Genomic DNA, 18,702 nt, shown 5'->3' on the forward strand with positions numbered 1-18,702 from the left:
TTCGGTGTTCTCGGCAAAAGCAGCGGCTATTCTTCATGCCGTCACGGTTCCTGCGGATCACCCAATCCTGATCCTGTCGGATTCCCACAGTTTTATCCAGACCCTTTCGTCGGAGGTCCCGGTTCACCCCTGGATCCAGGGCATCCTGAAGGTTGCGCCACCAAACACTACCTACACATGGATTCCCGGACACTGCGGGATCCCAGGGAACATCGAGGCGAACAACCTACCCGGGTCAGGCCCATCTGGTCCTCGGTACTCGCACAAGGTACCGATGCAGGACGTGAAGAGATGGATCACTTGCACAGCGCAGACAGCGTGGGCAACGGAATGGTCCAGTGCCAGACTTCCGTTCATTAGAAAAATTAAAATAAATAAAACAACCGATTGAATCCAACATGTGTTCGATTTTGACGTTCTGATCTCTGCCTCGAGTGTCACAAGTTCCTCCGTGGTAAACGGGGAATCGTCGACGGACTTACTTGACACAACACTGGCATACGATAAACCGGGGGCAGTGAAAGGATCTTGGTTAGGCTGGGGACCGCTTGCTCTGTTGGGGAATACCCAGCGAGAGTCGTTGATTGTTGAGGGGCAGCGGTGCTTGGTTTGGGACTGATGGACCAGGTTACAGAGCATCAGTGTTGGCTGAGCGCGTACGATTGTTGCGATGGCGACCGGTTGGCTGTTACCGCCTTGGAGCAGTCACGAGTGGAGGCACGGTGGTTTCCAGCGTAGTTGGCATACTTCGGCTCGTTGTCATCATCTGTCGCGTGAGCCATTCCTCACTTGTCACATCGTTGCTTCATATGCCAATTTTTTGTGCCATGGCCGTAAGAGAGGCAGTTCATGCACAGCGTTACATCACTGTGTTGAGGTCTGTACGCCAAGAGATTATGACCTGAAACAGATCCCGGATGTTGTCCTTCAACCCGGTAAGTGTGGTGGAGCCCTTCGTAAAGGGAACCAGGAATAACTGGTCCTAAGCTGGTCGACATCCTTCATCGATGTAAAGAGCGGGGGAATCTGCTCCTTTCTTGTGATGGCAACGGCGTCACCACCACCTCCATTGTCTTCATCGAGCACCAAGAACTGGTTGCTTTGCAGCACATGGTTATCAGCGTCGTCCACTGACGGGACCTGAGATTGAACATGCGACTTTAAGCTCGCTGAGTAAACTGAGTGATGAACAAACCCAATTTGCAGAATTTATTTGTTTTAACCTGAGAAGGAGCAATATTTCTTCACCTTCACAAGCAGTTACGGAAATTTTATGCATGGGGCAGCCCACATAAAATCAAACTGTATGTACCTGATAGGCGCACAATGATTTATATGTAATGAGCGCACAACATTTTCCATAGCACATTTGAGACGGATTTTTTAAAACGTTTGTTTTTGAATTTGTAGTATTTTCATTCCACATTTAAGGGCGAGATTGATTCACGATGTAGGGAGAATATTTTTCATATTGTATGTTTAAAGCGAAATATTGGTGAAGAACCATAAACAGGTTAATTGCTAAGATCAGGTCTTTATCGATTCATGTACGCTTAGAATAAATTTGAATTTTTATCATCGATGGATAATCGAATCATAATGGGGCCTCCCTTAGCTCAGTCGGTAAAGGTGCAGCTACAAAGCAAGATCATGCTGGAGGTGGCTGGGTTCGATTCCCGGTCCGATCTAGGAATTTTTCGGGTTGAAAAATTTCTCGACTTCCCTGGGCATAGAAGTATGATTTGACTTGCCACACAATTATACTAATGCAAAAATGGTACAGGCATCGAAAGCTCTCAATTAATAACTGTGGAAGTGCATTTAGAACACTAAGTTGAGAGCACGCAATAAGCTAGTATGCGATATGCAATAAGCTTGAAATGCGAAGAAGAAAGAAGAAAGGATAATCGAATCAAAACCTGCTTTTGAGACTCGCCTTCTAGTCCTAGGGTGGGCGCCAAAGACGATCAACGACGCTATAAGAGATTATTCCGAGAATGTGCGACTCTCAGTTGCGATCCGTTGGTCACAGAGATCAAAACATACCCGTGGTGTTGAAGATGGTAAGCTTGATGGTGGCACTGTTGCCATTGGTTCTGGTACTGGGACTTACCTCAGCGTCGGAGGTGTTCAAAAATGCTGAATTCCAATGCGGTATCCCCAAGAATGCCAACACGCTGCTGATTGTGAACGGGATGGATGCCAAGATCACCGACTGGCCATGGCACGCTGCGATTCGGCACCACGCGGCCAACGGTGACCCGGAGTACACCTGCGGTGGAACGCTGATCAGTGAGCGGTTCATAATCACGGCAGCACATTGCGTGATAGACCCTGACAATCCAAACAAAAAATTGAAACTGTCGGTTCAGCTGGGTGTGAACGCTGCTGGATCTCCCGATGGGAAGATCTTCAACGTGCTGAAGATTCATCCCCATTCTGAATATTCGATGAGTGAACTTAAGAACGATATTGCTCTGTTGGAACTGGAAAATCCTGTCCCATTCAGTGAATCGATTTTGCCGGCTTGTGTCAGCAAAAAGATCGATTTGGAACCGGGTAAAATTGGCGCTGTTGTTGGATGGGGATTCACCGAGAATGATATTCGGTCGACGACGCTGAAGCTGGCAAAGCTGCCGGTTATTGAGGAACGTGAGTGTAAGCGAAAAGAACCGGAACTGTACGGTCGAGTGTTGACCAGCAAGGTGTTCTGTGCTGGTTATACGAATGGTACTTCAGCTTGCAATGGAGATAGTGGTGGTGGAATCGTCTTTGAACGAGGTGACGCTTGGTACCTGGGAGGTCTTGTGTCCTTCACGAAAGCTAGGGATGGTGATGACCGTTGCCTTTCTACAACCTACTCCGTGTTCACCAAGTTGCTGCCGTATTTGGATTGGATCGAAAAAGTCACCAATACCGATTTTAGTAACGAGTATGGAATTGAAAGTAAGTATTGCTGGTGGTTCATGCAACGTGTTTAATAACTAATGACCTTTTTTTACAGAAATCGTACCTTGCTCGGTGCCTGGGCAATCAGATGGAAACTGCGTTCCAGTTCAACAGTGTAGGAACATTTTCGACAACCTGAGGTCTTCCGTATTGACTACTAGTACGCTCACCGCATATCATCAGAAGATTTGTGAACTTCGTGGAATTCGCTACAGTGTCTGCTGCGATCCAAATCAAGTGGAACGAATTCCCATCCACCGGAATGCAATTCTCTTACCTCTAGAATGTGGAGTTGCCAAGCGGAGTCAACCGACGAAGACAGCTTCCCGTGCCGGTGTATTCGAATTCCCTTGGATGGCACTGGTTTTATCCTCCAAGGCTACTGCGGACAATGATCCTTATTGCACAGGGTCGTTGATCAATAACCGTTATGTGCTAACCTCGGCTAGATGTCTTACAGCTAAGGAGCACTCAGATTTGTAGGTCTACCGGAATCAATGTTAATCTAGTTAACTATCCTCACTATCTTCTCTTACAGAGATTCCGTTCGACTGGGAGAGCACACGATGAACGAACCCCGAGATTGTGACACGTTCAATGATCCAAGAACTCGCAACACCGTTTCAGAATGTGCTGCCGGTCCGGTTAACATCATGGCAGAGCTCCCGTTCATCACTCATCCACAGGCTAACAAACCTTACCGGTCGCATGATCTTGGACTGGTGCGGTTGGTGGAGAGGGTTAAATTCACCGGTCAATAAATGCCTGTCCATATTGTGAGTAAATTCGACTGACATGATTTACTTCTTCCAGAAAACATTCAACCGATCTGCCTTCCAATTCGGGAGAACCTGCGCAACAACCTTCCGTCTAGTTTTATTCTATCAATGTACGAGATCACCGTCAACAACAATCGCTACTCCACGGAACTGTACAAAACTCGGTCCGAGTTTATCGAATCCGACGACTGCATAGAGATTTACGAGGACTACGGCTACATTCCATGGGTAACGGACAAGATGTTCTGCGCTCTAGCCCAAGGACCTGACTACATCTGCACGCAGCATATGGGAGCACCGCTGGTGTCGATGGTTCCCGAGGGAGGCGTGGACCGAGCTGTTCTGTACGGACATTCGATGATGGCGCCCAGCAATTGTACGATCGCGAAGAGCATTCCGAAGACCTATATCCGGGTGCCATTGTATGTGGACTGGATCCTAGAGAGCATCAGTGGTTGAAGGAGAATTTAGCGAATCAAATCGATGTTCTTTTTGGAACGCTTGGAATATTGACCGAATAAAATTATGTGCACTGTGGGAGTAATTGATACGATTGTTTTTCATATTAATATATGTTGAATATTAATTACGAGTTTTACGCTGAGCTTTGGTCAGATCGCGTATAGGGTATCGCTGTGTCAATTTGGTCGTGACACATTTCGAGTATGAGAGAGTGATTCAAAAGTGCTCAAAAGTGCCTGAGTAAAATGCAAGTACTTTCGATGATGACCCGTAGTTGTTACAGTGGGTTTTGGGCGTGGACGGGCATATGGGTGATAATATTAAGTTTACGTTAGGATAACGCTGAAAAATTGAGAAAAGTTGGCCACATTGCCGTGCAGGAACCGTGTGTTGGCAGGGTCCAATATTGGAGAGTTTGATGTTTATAAAGTACCATCAGTTAAAACTGTATTTTTGAGCTTTACCTCTATACATTGTTAGGTATTTCTTAGCAACTAATCCTGGTTGTATTCTCTTTTTCGTTTGCATGTAACACTATTTGATATTACTAATCATATCAAATCTATGATGCACCGAGCGTTCATTCCGGGTGGTGAGCGAACCTAAAGATGAAGAAGCCCCTTCTCGGAACGAGTGTTAATGATGCTTCAAAGTCGGTTTCTGTGATATGTTGGTATCACAATAAAAAGAGGTCAAATAGGTAGTACCATCTTCATGGAAATGTAAGTATTGTTGACAATAATTATAACTAAATAATATGGAAATTTATACGATAGGTACCTGGATCAACGATATTTAAACATATGCATTCAATCTCGACGACATCTAATTCTGCATTTCAACACCTTTGCCTCTCCTTTCTCTTATCCTTCACCTATGCATGCATCTACGCTTCTATGTTAAGGATCAACTTAACCCTCATTTAGTATTCGGCTGATTTCAATCGACTCGCATAATTCATTATCTAAGCGCCATCTCAACTTTATCTATTTGATTGCTGCATGAAAGGTGTATAATTGGTCATCAACATTTCACTGGCGAGCAGGCTCAAAACCCGCTCCAGTGTGGCACAATAACAATAACAATAGGGGAAATGACGGCTTCGGCATGACAGACTATTTTCGGCAACCCAAATTGAAACACTATTTTCACTGGATTTTCTTACGAAAACACTTCGCTGAATGCATGCAAACGATTCTTTATGCTTTCAGCTTCAATTTGACTATATTTTTACCACTGAGAAAAAGCAATCTAGCAGGGTTTTCTTGAAATGAAACACACGCACTACAAATTGTAGCTGATTTCGAGTTGCCGATAATAGAACAGCAGATTTACATGCAGTTCAAATGGAACGGTTGCCGAAGAAAAACTGGTTGCCGACAATACTCGCTCTCACAAGAGAAGTTTGGAGCTTTGTAAAAGCGTTTCAAAACAGTTTTTGACAATTCTTTTGACTGAAATTGTTAGAGCAGCTGGCAGCAAAAGATTGTAAACAAACCAATACTGCATATGTGTGCGTTCCATAGAGAAAAAGGCTATAGAAAGAAGGTCGCTGCTTAGGTTGCCGAGAATACGTAAATTCCCCTATATAAATAATCCAGTTAATATTCAAACAAATCACTAAAAACCTGTATAGTAGCATCGTGGAGTCGGAATTTGAGACAAGCAGCGACTCGGACTGGGAGAGTGATTCAGAAGACCTAGTTCCATCAGATTTCCTCAGATTTAGTGATGAGGACCCCATCTTGAGAGGAACCGATTATGATGACGAGGTCGGTCCGAGGCAACGAAAATGACAACCCACAAAGCATCCCCAGTCAATCGATGATGATTCAGCAACACAAGTAAGCCCAGAATTCATAGGTAAGTTCACACAATCGTTATATTAACATGCTTTCCTAATACTGCCGCTATTCGCATATCAGTCCCATGTCCTGTGGATTTCCTATCTACATAGGACTGTTATGCGCATTGCGGCAGAATAGTGTTGGTGTAACAACGGTCATGCCACCTTTCACTACAAAGAGCTATCCTGTAGTGACAGTGATAGCGAAAGAGACGGTAGCAGAGCGAGAGCACAGCATCAGGCTTCTGCTGTGTGCGCCATTTTGTATCATTCGCAAAAGTAAACTCGGTCTTTCATTCCGCTGGAACTTAAGACCAAGAGGTTATGGACCCAGTTATCGTTGGATGTGCTTGAGTTTTGTTTTTCGCGGAACGGTAGTGGATTTTTTTCACCGGAGTTGTGAGTCAAACGAATCGGATCGTAGCTTGCAAAGTGACCGGGTTTTGCTTGTCGAAAACAAGATGGCGGACATGAAAGTGACATGAGAAGTTGAACGACGGTAACTACGCAGTATGGAAATTCAAGATGCGTTTGCTGCTAACGAAGGAGAAGCTGCTGAGAGTGGTGACCGATCCGAAGCCAGCGGCTGCTGATGCGACCTGGAGCTTGAACGATGAGAAGGCGCAAGCGGTTATCGGCTTGGCATTGGAAGACACACAGCTGATCCACGTTATGCAGAAGCAAACGGCGAAGGAGATGTGGGATGCGTTGAAGGATTACCACGAGCGTGCATCTCTGTCCAGCATAATCCACGTAGTGCGTAAGTTAATTACCATCCGAATGACGGAAACCGGTGATATGGCGGAACATTTGAAGGAGATGGCGGCTCTTCGGCTTCGGTTTGTGGCGCTGGGGGAAGAAGTCAAGGAAAACTGGTTCGTTGCGTTGATGTTGTCCAGTCTTTTCAGATCGTACGACAGTTTGATCGTGGCACTTAAAAGTCGACCAGATGCAGACCTCACAGTGGACTTTGTGAAAGGTAAACTGCTGGACGAAGGTCGACGTCGTGCTGAAAGTAAGAGTGATAGTACTTGTGAAAAGGCACTAATCATGAACACAGCTAACGGCGCCGGTGGTGTAGTGGTAAGCGTGATTACCTCTCACCCCAGCAGGCCTGGGTTCAATCCCAGTCGGCGCCGCCGGGATGTTCTGAGGCATAACATCTCTGATCACGCCTTCCTTCGGATGGGAAGTAAAGCCGTTGGTCCCCGGTTCATGAGTTGATGGGTCGATAGGTAGGGTCCAGGTGTGGGAGCTGCCTTCCTGGCACGTCGGTAGCATTGGTGCTCAGCACGGAAAACAAGATCGACGAAAAAACAAACCAAAGGAAAAAAAAAAAAAAAATGAACACAGCTAAACCGAAGTATGCAAGTAAGCACTACGTGAAAAAAAGTCTTGTGTTATTACTGCAAGAAGGAAGGACATTTTCGGCGGGATTGCCGGAAATTAGCGCAGGACAAGCGGGAAAAAGAGAAGACAGATGGTCAGAAGGTGAGTATGGCCATCAAATCCGGTTCTTTTTTTGAAACGTGCTCGGCAGCAGGCGAAGCCAATAGAACTGGTTTCTGGTACCTGGATTCAGGTGCCACAGCACATATGACGAGTGACGCGTCGTTGCTGGATAGTGTGGATAAATCTAAGGCAACGGTGGTCTGCCTGACGGATGGAAAATCCATCAAGTCAGCTGGAAGTGTTATCGGAGCTAGTCTCATTAAACGGAGATGGCATCAGGATGAACGTTCGGCTCGAAAACGTCCTGCATGTTCCATCGCTCGCTGGTAACCTGCTGTCGGTGAGTAAAATCACAGATTTGGGTTTTCGGGTGCTGTTTGGGAAAACGGAGTGCCATATCCTGAAAGGAGAAGATACAGTGCTAGTTGGGCAGCGTAAAGGAGGGCTGTACCACTTGAAGCAAGCTCCGGAGAAGACATTTCTGGTTGATCCGAAACATGCAGACCTGTGTCGTCATTTGTGGCATCGTCGTTTCGGACATCGCGATGTGCAAGCTGTAGACAAAATAATACGTGATAACCTGGGGTACGGGTTAAAAGTGGATCCTTGTGAAGTTCAGTCGGTGTGTGGTCCGTGTTGTGAGGGGAAGATGGTTCGAGAGTCGTTCCCAAAAGTGTCGGACAGCAAATCTAGCGGGGTAGGAGATCTAGTGCACACTGACTAGGGCGGTCCAATGGAAGAAGAAACGCCAAGTGGTAATCGATTCTACATCGTTTTGGTAGACGATTACAGTCGTTACACGGTAGTGCATCTGTTGCGTCGGAAGTCGGACGTAGAAGAGAAAATCCGGGATTTCTGCAGTCTGGTGAAAAATAAGTTAGGGCATTATCCCAAGAAGATTCGTTCTGACGGTGGTGGCGAGTACACGGGTGGTTCGTTGCGAAAGTTTTTCACGGAGCGCGGAATAGTTCATGAGCAGACGGCACCGTATTCACCAAAGCAAAATGGAAGAACCGCTATCTCGTTGAGATACTGCGGTGTGTACTTTCCGAGTCACGGTTGAACAAGAGGTACTGGGGCGAAGCGATTTGCACTGCAAACTATTTGCAGAATCGTTTGCCGTCATCTACAGTCTGTAAGACACCGTTTGAGCTGTGGAACAAGAAGAAACCTTCCTACGGTCATCTAAACATCTTCGGATCGAAAGCGTACGTGCATATCCCCAAGGAAGCGGCACAAGCTGGATCTCAAGGCTGAGAAGCTGGTGTTTGTAGGGTATGCTGACGGTCGTAAGGCGTATCGTTCCTTGAACTCTGAAACGGATATGATTATGATTACCAGGGATGCAAAGTTCTTTGAGGTATGCGATACGAAAGAGGCTGTTCGGATCCAGGGTCTAGAAGCAGGAGGAGTACTGGAAGTACCGCTAGTGTTGCCATCAGGAGATGAGTCTCGGGATGAGACGGATGGAACCTCAACGTCATCGGAAGAAAATTCGGAGTCGGTAGAAGAATTCATGGAATCGGTAGAAGACGGCCGGGATCTGAATGGATCGTTCTACGATAGTGCTTCGGAAGGAAACCAATCGTTTCATGGCTTTCCTTTAGACGAAATAGCACGGCGTTCGAGAAGGTCACTAAGGGTGTCGCGCCTCAGAGACTGATTGAGGAGATTTTTGCTGCGGAGTCTGTGGATACGGAGGTGGTCGAACCAAGATTCTTGAAGGAAGCGGTGACCTGTGAACAGAAAGAAAGTTGAAAAGCGGCAATGGTTGACGAGCTGAAATCTCACGCACATAATGGGCGTGGGAGCTTGTTAACTTACCTGATGGCTATCGCTGGGTGTATAAGCTGAAGAGGAACGCAGCTGGTGACAGCATCAAACACAAGGCTCGTCTAGTAGCTCAGGGATATTCCCAAAAGTCCGGAGTTGATTACGACGAGATTTTCGCACCGGTATCCAGCAACACCACACTGCGGGTGCTGTTAGCCGTTGGTAGCAAGAAGGGAATGACGTTGAAGCATTTGGATGTGAAAACGGTCTACTTGTACGGATGATTTGCATGAAGCAGCCACTACCATACTTAGGCTGTGAACCATTTGCTGAGTTAAATTTAACTCGTGGTTAAAAGTGACATTTCGAAAGTTATTTTCTATGTTCGAAAATCCCCGTGCTGTCGATCGACCGGTTTTCGAGCCACGGTTATCAAAATTTAACTTCTTGTCTGTCAGAAATAACCATACTCGGATAGCAGGGTTAATCGATAACTTTTCATCTGTCAAATTTTAACCAAAAGTTAAAATAATCCACCAAATGGTTCAGAGCCTTAGTACTATCAATTTCCAGTAATATACGTTAAGTAAAGTGTAAAATTATGTAGATATATAGTAACATTTCCTACTTTACCGGGAATTCAGGTTGATCCCGGCCCTCTATCTCTGTACGCCAATGCGACAACCACCAATCGATTCAGCAGAGTTTTTTCTTTGAGAATATGTATAAAATGTTGACTGAAACCGTTTGGCAGCAGAGATATTCAATTTAGTCGCTATTTTGTAATTTTTTGCCCACTGTGCATTGTTTGGTTCTATCTTATTATCTCAGCTTCGTAATAAGCTTGGGTACCCCGTCACCCTTTTACGAGTAGAAAAATCGTCACGCACATAAGGGTTTATTTGTTTTTGCAAATCCCACCAGATAAGTTTCATGGCAGGATCGCGTGTTCTTTGATACATATTGCCTCCTACGGACATTTTTCAGACGGATCAAGAGCTGAAGATCGTCGTCTATTATAATTGAATCGAATTTAACCTCGAATTTTGGTATTGAAGTAGCTCTTGCCCTCCCCTTGGCTAGTTTTTTAACCTGGACGTTGGTGGGCGGGCCTAATCTTATGCTTCATAGTGGAGCGTTGGAGACGGTTGGTTTAGGTTCGGCATCGTTGGCTCATGGCGTCATGAACATGCGATGAGGATTACTGAGCTTCCCCTCTCTAATGAACCATTGCATAAGAGAACCAAAGTTCTAGCCTGAAGTGATAGTATCACACTTGTTACTCCTTTATTTGAAAGCCGCGTCGTAGTACGCTTACGTATAGGCACCGACGTTGGGTGGTGCGATACTGGCGGGTTTTGCCGCAAATCACTCTTATTTTATTTATTTTTACGCAGATAGATTTATTTGGGTTTGCAAGGGAATTATACTATTGAAATATTTCAGAAAGTGCCCAACGGTGCTCCTTCTATTTGCGTGACAAGCTTTCATTGTTGTTTTCATTGAAGTATTACTCAGGGAACAATGTTAAACACCATTTTTGTACATGGTATTGCAACTAATCTTATATGTACTTCATTTTGATTTGGGATAAGTGTTTGAACTATGGCTCGGGATTTCCACTGTGGCGTGCTTCTATTGTGACATAACCATACGTATTTTTATGGTGCGACATAGTGGAAACGTGTGAGCGTAGTTGAAGCATATACCCTATGTAATTTTAAAATCAGCTAGGAAACTAACTTCAAAGTGAAGCATTTTAGTCACATGAAGGTGTCACCTGGGACGAACTAATATATATTAAATATAGGTCAAAGTCAAAAACAACTTGAAACACGTTAAATTTTAGATTACATTCACAAGTGCAGGTACTTAATAATGCATGGTAGGTAGATTAGAGATTTCAATTATTTATTTTCAATTATTTATGTTTATGCGCGCACGGGGACTGGATCGCTTTCGGACACTCTTAACAAAAATGTTCTTGAAATGCACTGAACATGAAACACTTAGCTTCACAAAAACTGTTTTATTACGGATCTATGAAGGACGAGTTTATTCCCCGGCGGTATGATGTTAACTAACTTTATTCTCCTACCTACATGATCAGCTGGCTAGTGAGAGTCCGAAGACTCTCAATAGCCTTTATCTCTAATCTCTTATCAAGAGATCTCCTACGACGAAACAGATATACAAATGAAATGCGACGGACAAAGACAACTACACCTATAAACTTGTGGATCACGTTTGCTCTCCCTGTTAACCCTCGCTTGACCATGCCGGCCGCCTTGAAATCTATGGGATTTCTACAACCTACTCTCTTACTCTTGCTACTGCTTATTTTTGTTTTGCTACAAATTTTCTTCTATCTACAATTATCACTGCCGATTGCCGAGATGACCGATATATACATCTTCTATTCACTGCTGCCACTGGTATTGATCTATTGTTCTGCTGCTGCTGCTCCGATGACCGTTGCTCGACCTTGACCCATTTACGGTTGTAAACATTGCTGCTGATGTCGTTCGGTGTGGAGTTTCGTTTCGATGCTGAACTCTTTCTTCGCTGCTGTGGTGTTGATTTATGCTGTTTCTTGGCTAACTGACTTTGTATTTCAGGACGATTCCGCTTGCTTGAGTATGCTGATATTGGATTTGTTGCTGGATGGTGTGTTCTGAGGCGGCATTTCTTCCCTTCATATGCGTTCTCCGATGTCCTCGATGGTGGATGGCTGATCTATGAAACAAATGAACTGGTGCTTTTTAAACTGAATTTTTGAACTAAACAGAGACTTGCCTGGAACGGAGGCCATCTGGCCTCCGCGAACGCCCGATCGGCGACGATGATACACTTGACCCGACGTTGATAATCCGTAGGAACTTGCTGACGAACTACGAAGACCTTGGTTGGACTGCTACATAGCTGAGACCGTTGAACGAGATGGCCATACCCGCCTACGACTACTGCGTAGAGCCCTGGAGGATGAATAGCGCTCTTCTTCCTCCGTCGATGTTTCGCGTACGTGTACCTCAAATTACCAAACGTGGGGATATGTTTAGCTGAGTTTCTTAACAAGCAGTCCGTGTGACTGCTCTAGCGACTAACGCCACTGAATGTATGGTTGGACATGCTGAACTAGGTTCAGCCCGACTGCTTCATGCACCCTTCATGCAAATAGAACCACCACCAGAACAAAACAGGTTACCTTGACTTTTGGAGACATAATCGGAATAGTGACATCCACGGTTTCGACAGAGTGGAGTCGAAACTCAGGGAAATTGTGGCTACGAATGAAAAATGAGCCGATTAACTTTTTGAAATTCAAAACATTACATAACTTAACTGGTATGCGGAGGCCTTTCGACCTCCGCCGTTGGAGGAGACCTAGTTCTCCCCTGATGAAGATGGTAAATTATCAGAGATTGGCAGCACGCAGATCTTGGAGATCGCTCGCTTGTAGCTGCCATCTTTCGTGCGAACAGTCACTACCCGAATGTTTCCGTCGTTTCCAGCATGAACTTCAGAGACACGTCCCAGTTGCCACTTCAACGGGGGTTGATTTTCGTCTTTCAGCACCACCATTGTTCCAATCTTCACGTTATCTCGCTGTTTGGTCCACTTTGTACGGTTGTGTAGATTGGACAGATATTGTGTCGACCATTTCCTCCATAAGCATTGAACCAAATGTTGCACTTTCTGCCATGCCGATAAGCGATTTTCTGGTAATCCACCGAGACTGGGTTCCGGAATTGCTGTCAGCGGACGTTGGATGAGGAAATGACCCGGTGTGAGAGCTTCGTAGTCACTCGCGTCGTTGCTGAGTGGGGTTAGCGGACGAGAATTCAGAACTGATTCGATCTGTGTGAGAACAGTCTGAAATTCGTCGTACAGCAAGCTTCGTGACCCTATCGTTCTCTTCAGTAGCGTTTTGAACGATTTTACAGCACTCTCCCACAAACCTCCGAAGTTGGGTGAGCGCGCGGGAATGAAACGAAATTCGATATTGTCGTTCGCTGCATCTCTGGTCACGCTGTCTTGGAATTCCTGGCTGATGAAGAGTTTGCGTAGTTGTTCTAACTCTCGTTTGGCTCCGACAAAGTTTTTGGCATTGTCGCACATAATGATGACAGGTTTTCCACGTCGAGACGAAAATCGCCTGAGGGAAGCTAGAAAAGCTTGTGTTGTTAGGTCAGCCACTAACTCCAGGTGCACAGCTTTCGTGACTAGGCAAATGAAGACGACGACGAAACATTTCACAGGGCGAGCCCGGCGCTGAGGATAAGCGACCAGAAATGGACCACAAAGGTCGATGCCAACACGTTGAAAGGGAGTGCATGGTGTTACCCTCTCCGACGGAAGGTCAGCCATTAGCTGCTCATGAACCTTCGGTTTGGTACGAAAGCAGCGTACGCAGTCGTGGATTACTTTTCTCGCTAGATTTCGGATGTTTGTAGGCCAGTACTTCCCACGTACAGATGAGACCAGTAGTTGCTGGCCAGCGTGAAATAGATTCTCGTGGTACTCAGTCATGATGAGCATGGTAAGAGGATGACGATGATCTAATATGTACGGATGCTTTCTACTTGTTGGAATCTTAGCGTTTCGTAGCCGGCCGCCAACGCATATAATGCCATCTACAATCTTTGGATTCAGAGATGCAATTCTCGAAGAACCTTGAACTTCGCGATCTTTCAACAAATCAGCATACTCTTGGGGGAAGCATTCCTTCTGTGCCAAGCGTACCAGCATTCGAAGTCCATCGTCGCGTTCGACGAGCGTTAGAGAACCTTGTTTCCGACATCCTCGATTGGCAACCTTGGCGTTGAAGCTGAACCGCCGAATGTACGCTATCAACCATACGAGATCTCTTAATGATGAACGTAGACTGAATATTTCACTTGGTTCTATTCCTTGCAATGCTGCGGCTACTACGCTCCTTTCCTCCAGAATCGACGGATGGAGTTCGCTCTGATTTGGCTCGGATGTTGGCCAGTTTGCTTCATCTTGCAACAGCCAGTGAGGTCCATGCCACCAAAGGGATTCGTACTGCAGCTGTGGTGGAGCCATTCCACGAGATATAATATCTGCTGGATTCTCCGTCCCGGAAACGTGATTCCAGGTTCCGTCCTTGGTGATGTGCTGGATTTCTGATACGCGATTTGCCACAAACTCTTTCCATCTGGATGGTATCGATGCCAACCAGTGTTTCAAGTGGAATCCGTCCAGAAGTACGATTCCTCAGTCATGCGAATGCTGTTGATGACCTTCTCGAAAAGGTGTGCGAGTAGGAGTGCTGATGAGAGTTCGAGGCGAGGTATTGAAAGAGATGTCTTCTTTTTCTTGAGATTTTCGAGAGGAGCAACTCGAGATTTGGTAGTGAACAAGCGAACTTCAACTGTGTCATCTTCCGAAATGGTCTTCATGTAGATGCAAGCCCCATAGGCTTTCTTCGAAGCATCGCAGAATCCATGTAACTCAACCCTTTTCAATGATTTTGTAACTCCAACCCAGCGTGGAACCGTTAATCCATCCAATCCGATCATGTTTCTCCGATACTCCAGCCATGTTTCTAGTAGATCGTTGCTCAGTGGATCATCCCAGTTACATTCACGCTTCCACAATTCCTGGAAGAACAGTTTGGCTTGAACGATAACAGGACCAATCAATCCCAGAGGATCGAACAATCTAGAGATGTCCGAGAGAACAATTCGCTTGGTTATGATTCCTGATTCAGTCCATTTCGGTATGCTGAAGTGATAGCAATCCGTCCGTGGTTCCCACTGCAATCCCAGAGTCTTTACTGTGGAATCAGCTGATTCTAGGGTCAAAATAGTCCGATCGTCCCGCAGATGCTCCGGAACGTGCAACAAAATCTCCTCGCAATTTGAATTCCACTTTCTCAGCGTAAGACCTGCAGAATGCATCAAGTCTACCATTTCATTGACGAATTGTTTACCATCTTCTATGTCGTCAACACCAGATAGCATATCATCGACGTAGAAGTCGTGTTTCAGCACTGCTGCCGCTACTGGATGTGACTGCTTTCCATCTTCTGCTAGCATCAGCAGACACCTTGTAGCCAGATAGGGAGCGGATGCGGTTCCGTAAGTTACGGTGGTCAATTCAAACGTTCGGATGATTTGATTGTCGGGACCCAACCATACAATCTTCTGGAGTTTCCGATCTGGGCCACATACACCAATCATGCGGTACATTTTGGCAACATCAGCTACGACTGCAAAGCGATGGAGACGAAAGCGTAGATTTAAGTTGACCAATTCATCCTGTACGACAGGTCCGACCATTAAAGCATCATTTAACGAGACTCCTGTTGACGTACGTTTTGCAGGAGGCGTCAAAGACTACTCGCAGCTTCGTTGTAGTGCTTTCGGGCTTCAGAATTGCATGATGTGGCATATAATATCCAATTCCATTGTCAGCATTCTCTTCGAAAACTTCAACCATGTGTCCCATGTCCAGATACTCCTGAATAAATTCCGAGTACATATTCCTCAGCTCGGGGTTTGCTGAAAATCTACGATCCAAGCTAAGCAGTCTTCGTACTGCAGTGGATCTTGATTCGCCAAGTTTCTCGATGAGGAAATCCTTTTTCGGCAGAGTGACGATGAATCTCCCGTTTTCATCGCGTACAGTTGTCTTCGCAAATAAATCCTCGCAAGCTGATTCTTCTACGGAATGTGTGCTGATGGTTCGACAGGTTTCGACTTCCCAGAATCTGGTTAGCTGGTCATGTAACTCAGCAGTTGAGCAGACATTAGTAACGGAACGCGAATCGTTGATTGGGCTATCCGGTACTCGACCAGACACGATCCACCCAAATACAGTATTCTGCAATGTGGGTCCTTTGTCCGTTGCCCTTAGCTGTCCATCCTCCAAAAGATCCAAATAGTATTCTGCCCCGATGATTACGTCTACCGGACCAGATTGGTAGAAGTCTGGATCTGCTAGGAACGATGACTCGGGAAGGTTCCACTCCGACGGATTGAAGCTGGCAGTAGGCAACGATATAGTGAGCTTCGGCAGAACGAAAAACTGCATTTCTTCTTCGAAGGGTGAAATTTCTGGCGTTCTTGGAGCAACACCTGCACTGACCCGTTTCGTTGATACACTCTGTGCTGAGCCAATTCCTTGCACAGACAGATAGGTGGGTGAGACTCGAAATTTGAGTTTGTTCGAGAACTCCTTGGTCATCAAGCAATGTTGAGAGCAAGAATCCAACAATGCTCGAGCTAGCATGACATTTCCAAAACGGTCTTTAACTCGAATGAGTGCCGTTGACAAGAGAATGTTGTGTGTAGGTGTTTTGGGGAGTGCAACATAATTCTGGCTTGTGGATGCTTGACCTGTTGGCTGTATGTTTGTGCGTTGTGAGTTTTCAGTGTTGGTGGATGCATTACTTGGCAGAGAGTGTGCTTGTTGGTTCGGTTGCTGTGAGTGTGGCTGTGGCTGTCGTTGTGGTGGATTTGAATCAGAATTTCTGTTCTGCGCGTGTGGAACGGAGGATCTTACCGTGTTTATATGTAGCATTGAGTGATGTTTTTGCCTGCAGTGGTGACAAACTCCTTTCTCGCACGTTCGTGACCAATGACCAGGGTGCAAACAATTTCGGCACAGCTTACTCCTGACGACCGCTTCATTCCGCTCCGTGATCTTCATTTTCTGGAACTTGGCACATTGGAATGGTGTGTGCCAGGATTCACCGCAAAAAGGACATCTGTTGGGCATCTTCACTGCAGCATGGCAAACCGCAACCTTCGACTGACGTTGATCGGAACTGGTAGATTTCGGTGGAGCAATTGATTGTAATACCGAACACTGATTGCGCAGGAAAGTCATCAGATTCTGGTACGTTGGTACTTCTTTGCTGTTGTGATTAGCTTCCCATAAACGCAATGTTGCTGTATCCAGTCTAGAGCACATCATATACGCAAGAATAGTGCTCCAATTGGCAGTTTGTTCTTCGATCTTGTCCAACATCTGCAAGTTCTTTTCAAACTCACTGATGAGGTGGTTCAATCCATCGTATGACTCCTTTTTGAGTGGCTCTAGCGAAAACAGGGCATCCAGGTACGCCTTCACAATGAGTTTTTTATTCTCGTATCGATCTTGAAGTACCTTCCATGCAACCTCATAATTTGCAGCGGAGAGTTCGATGGTATTGATTTCCTTCAAAGCATCTCCCGTAAGCGATGACTTCAGGTAAGTGAATTTGTCCATTGGGTTCAACTGCGCATTCTGATGAATCAAACTCTGAAAAGTATCACGGAACATCACCCACTCACGCAATTTGCCACTAAATGATGGCAAACTGATTTCGGGAAGCTTGACCTTGGAAAATGTTGTTGTTGTTTGGGGATGGTGATTATTGTGCGGGATTGGTTCTTTGGCAGGAAGTAGCTTCAACAGATCCGACTTCAGCTTGCAGAAACGGTTTTCGAACTTTTCGACAGTATGGAAATTCTCCTGTTCCCGAGCAGCCTTTCTCTTGGGTCCAGCTTGTTCAGCATCGCTTGCTTCTTCATCGTCGTCATCGAGCAGCACTTCGATCTTCTCACGTAATGTGAAGAATTCCGCATAAACAGCATCCAAACTTTGCACTCGAACTTCAATCTGACACTCGTCTCTATCGTTATCGAAATGTTGCACAAACTTCTCAACTATATCTAACTTTTGTTGAAGAAAGCGCTCTCGCTTCAACAAATTTCTTAATCCAGCACTCATCACTGATCACTTTTATTCAAAACTTATCAATCACTTGCACTGGCAAAAAACTATCACAGTATTGACAGATCGACTCGACGTTCCACTTACGCGTATCCGCGATCGAACTTTCAACCCAATCGACAGCAACGAGGGGGAATCAATCAAAAAGGAAAATAACAGCCAAACAACCCAGCAGAACATCGAGACCAAACAGATCAGCGGACACAACTCATGCACCGTACCAAAGAAATCAGAGACTCACATGCGATTCAGAAATTTTATGTTCAGCCACATGCATTAAGCCACCGTTACATGCACAACACTTTCCTGCTTTATTTCAATTGCGCCAAACTCCATCAATCGGTTTCCTCGTATACAGCATCTGCAATCTCGATGGCGCCGCCGTAATCCTGCGATGGCGCACCTATTGTGCCACAAAAGAGGGCTCTGTCCGTGCCACGAAATGGCGCTTCGAATCTTCCTGTGATGGCGAACTGCAGCTTCCAAAATGGTTCACCATTCACTCCGGCCTTTGTCTTCCGTTTTCACCGATGCCGCTTTTCAAACCAAAACGAACGAGCACTGTCCAGAGTTCGTCTTTACATAGACAACTGTCCTCGACACAAGTGTCCACAAACCGATCCTGACCGTCCTACGGATCCGGTTCGAAGGACCAAAATGTTTATGCGCGCACGGGGACTGGATCGCTTTCGGACA

The sequence above is a fragment of the Ochlerotatus camptorhynchus genome, unplaced genomic scaffold (assembly GCF_037179485.1).
Source record: "Ochlerotatus camptorhynchus isolate MF236.1 unplaced genomic scaffold, CSIRO-AGI_Acam_v1.1 ptg000070l, whole genome shotgun sequence".
Classification (NCBI taxonomy): Eukaryota; Metazoa; Arthropoda; class Insecta; order Diptera; family Culicidae; genus Ochlerotatus; species Ochlerotatus camptorhynchus.